Below are 4,188 nucleotides of genomic sequence, written 5' to 3' on the forward strand. Positions count from 1 at the left end.
GCTCTTTCCTTTGCTCTTTCCAAATGACCAAATACACTTCTTTCTAAAACTCAGGTTTTGGGGTTTGGGTTCTCGTAGCTAACAATGTAGAAGTGATATGATTTAGCAACTGAGTGTAAAATGAGTCATGGTTCAGAATAAAGAATCAAAGATGACTCTGAAGTCATGAACCTGAGTGTTTGGAAAGATGGTGGTACCCTTAAGCCCTACACTTCAATTACACCTTGACCTCCACTGATCCCTCAATTCTCTCTCTCTTTTTTTCAAAGCAATAGGGGTTAGGTGACTTGCCCAAGGTCACACAGCTAGCTAGTAAATATCTAAGGCCAGAGTTGAACTCAGGTCCTCCTGACTCCAGGGCCAGTGCTTTATCCACTGCACCACCTAGCTGCACCACGCCCCCCCAATTCTCTCCCAGGCCATCTACTTTGCATTGGCTACTTTCTTTTCTGTTCCCCATCTTGACCCCTTGGTGAAAGAATTTTACTCTATGTTGTCCTCCTTTCTGGAATCCCTAGTCCCCTCATCATTTCAATGATTACACCTTAATCTTGGATTACTCCCACTGCTCACCATCTTTGTTCCTACATGTGCTACAAAATAAAAGTGGAGAAAATCATGCAACTGCTCTGACTGGGTCCACTACAAATTTATCTTACACAGCCTCAGCTGAGCCCTCACTGTGGCTAGGCAATCCTATTATACCTCCTTCATCAACTCACTCTCACATTCTCCATTGCAGCTTTTTCAAATCTTTTTATCCCTCCTCAAACCTCCCATGGTTCCCCCTCTCAGCTGAGAAACTTAGCTCATATTTTATAGAAAAAAAATTGAGGCCACTTCCTGTGAGCTCCCCTTTTCACTGTCTCATATCATTCATATTCCACTATATCTTCCTTTACCCCTGTCTCGTATGATGAGGCAGCCTTACTCCTTACCAAGGCTAACCATTCTACCTGCTGAAGTGATCCCATTCCATCCCATCTCCTCCAGCAGATTACACCCTCTGTCACCTCCACTCTCACTTATTTTCAATCTTTCCCTGTCTACTGACTCCTTCCTGCCTACAAACATACCCATGTCTTATCTTCCTCAAAAAAACTCTCACCTGATCCTTCTATCCCCGTTAGCTGAGATCTTTTCTGCCCTTTGTGGCAAAATTCTTTGAAAAGGCTCTCTACAATAGGTGCCTCCACTTTTTTTCCCTCTAGTTTTCTTTCTTTTTAAAAAATCATTATTTATTTCTAACATTATTTTCTTTTTAAAATTTGAATTACAAATTCTCTTCTTCTTTCCCATCCCTTCCCCCAACCACTGAGAGGGCAAGCAATAAATATCAATTACACATGTGAAATCATGTAAAAACATCTCCATATTAGCTACATTTTCTTAAAAAGCAAGAAAAAGTGAGAAAATTCTATTTCAATTTGCACTGAGTTCATCAGTTCTCTATTTGGAGGTGGACAACATTTTTTCATCATGAGCCCTTTGGAATTGTCTTTGATCACTATATAGCAACTAGTTCTTTCACAGGTGTTCATCATTACAACATTGCTGTTACTGTGCACAATGATTTGGTTCTTTCACTTCACTTTGTATTAGTTCACATAGGCCTTGCATGTTTTTCTGAAACCACCCTCTCATCATTTTTTATATGACAATCATACGTCACAATTTGTTTAGCCATTCCCCAGTTGACGAACATTCCCTCAATTTCCAATTCTTTGCCACCACAAAAAGAACTGCTATAAATATTTTTGTACATATAGGACTTTTTCCTTTTTTCTTTGATCTCTTTGGGGAACAGATCTAGGAGTGGTATTGTTGTGTCAAAGGGTATGCACAGTTTTATAGCCTTTGGGCATAGTTCCAAATTGTCCTCCAGAATGGTTAGACCAGTTCACTACTCCATCAATAATTCATTGGTGTACCTATTTTCCCCTCAACCCCTCTACCACTTGTCATTTCTGATAGGTGTGAGGTGGCATTGTAGAGATGTTTTAATTTGTATTTCCCCAGTCAATTGTGATTTGGAACATTTTTTCATACAATTATAGATAGCTTTGATTTCTTCTTCTGAAAACTGCTTATTTATATCCTTTGACCATTTATCAATTAGGGGGTGCCTTTTATTTTTATAAATTTGACTCAGTTCCATTATCAGTATGTATTTAAGAAATGAGGCCTTTATCAGAGAAACTTACTGTAAAATTATTTGATATTAATTCATTGTCTATGCCCATTGTTTAAAAAGTGCTGAAGGGCTCCTGAGTGGAAAAAAGTTTAAGAAGCCCTGCCTTGTCTATGGGATCTTTTAGCAAAATGTAATTTTGGTTATCTCTTTTTCAGTTGTGACTATCTCCTTTAATTATGTCTTTTTGCTTTGTCTGAGATCATGATTGCTGCTCCTGCCTTTTTTACTTCAATTGAAGCATATCAGATTCTGCTCCAGCCCTTTCTTTTAACTCTGTGTGTGTTTCTGTTTTAAGTGTGTCTCTTGCAAATAACATATTGTTGGATTCTGGTTTCTAATATATTTGGCTCTTCGATTCTGTTTTATAGGTGAGTTCATCCTATTCACATTCAGAGTTATGATTACTATTTCCCTCCATCTCATTTTCTTCTGTTTTTTTCTTCTCTCTCCTTTTATTCTGTCCCTCCTCAAAAATCGATTTTGTTTGTAACTACTGCCTACCTTAATATGCCCTCCTTTTTATCACCCTCCTCCCTATGCCACCTCTTATCCACATTTCACTTATTCCCTTCTCCTCCTATTTCCCTATTGGGTAAATTACTTTTCTATATACAACTCAGTGTGTATATAAATTCTTCCCTTTTTGAACGAATTCCAATGAGAATGAGGTTCAAGCATTACCTGCCATGCTCCTATTTCCCCCTCCACTGTAAAAGTTTTTCCTTGCATGCCTTTTATGTGAAAAAATTTTCCCCATTCTACATCTCCCTTCCCCCTTCTCTGAGTGCATCCCTCTTTCTTCACTTTTCATTTATTTTGGAGATCTTTCCAATATAATCGACTCAGAGATATGCCCTCTATGTAAACTCCTTTTAATTGCCCTAATAATGATAAAGATCTTGGGAGTTATGTGTATCATCTTCCCATATAGGAATGTCAAGAGTTTAACTTTATTGAGTCCCTTATAGATTACTTTTTTGTTTACCTTTTTATGTGTCTCTTGAGTCTAATATACGAAGGTCAAATTTTCTATTCAGCTGTGAACTTTTCATCAGCAATGTCTGAATATTTATTTCATTCGAATCTATTTTTAAAATTTTATTTATTATTCATTTTTAAAATATTAAAATTAATTTAAAAATATAATAATCAACATAATTAATAATTATAGTGACAGCTAATATTAATAATTTATACCTTCAATATAATAATTAATATAAATGATTAAATAATGAATTTTAAATAAATTTATTTCACAATTTTATTATTTATTTATTTCATTAAATTTTATTACATATCCTTTTTTTCCTTTGAAGGCTTATACTCGGTTTTGTTAGGTAAGTTATTCTTGGTTGTAATCTTGCTTTCTAGAATATTACATTCCAAACCTTCTGTTCCTTTAATGTGGAAGCCTCTAAATCTTGTGTGATTCTAAGTGTGGCTCTATAATATTTGAATTGTTTCTTTCTGTATGATTGAAGTATTTTCTCTTTGACTTGGGAACTTTTGAATTTAGCTATAATATTTCAGGAAGTTTTAACTTTTGGCTCTCCTTCAGTAGGTGATTGGTGGATTCTTTCAATTGGGGCAATTTTCCTTATGATGTCTGGGCTCTTTCTTTGAGCATGACTTTGAGACAGTCCAATAATTCTTAAATGATCTTTCCTCTATTCTAAGTCAGTTCTTCTTCTGATGAGATAGTTCACATCTCTTCTATTTTTTTACTCTTTTGACTTTTTAAAAATTATTTCTTAATGTCTTATGTATTCATTAGTTTCCAGTGCCCAATCCTAATTTTTAAGGAATTATTTTCCATTTGCCAATTCTGCATTTTAAGGAGTTCTTTTCTTCAGTGAATTTTTGTGCCTCTTTTATCATTAGGCCAATTCTGTTTTTAAGATGCTATTTTCTTCTTTATATATTTTTTTCCTCTTTTACCAAGCTGTTAATTCTATTTTCATAATTTTTCTTCTGTCATTCTCATTTCTTTTCTA

Source organism: Phascolarctos cinereus, unplaced genomic scaffold, assembly GCF_003287225.1.
Source record: "Phascolarctos cinereus isolate Bilbo 61053 unplaced genomic scaffold, phaCin_HiC Scaffold_5;HRSCAF=322, whole genome shotgun sequence".
NCBI lineage: Eukaryota > Metazoa > Chordata > Mammalia > Diprotodontia > Phascolarctidae > Phascolarctos > Phascolarctos cinereus.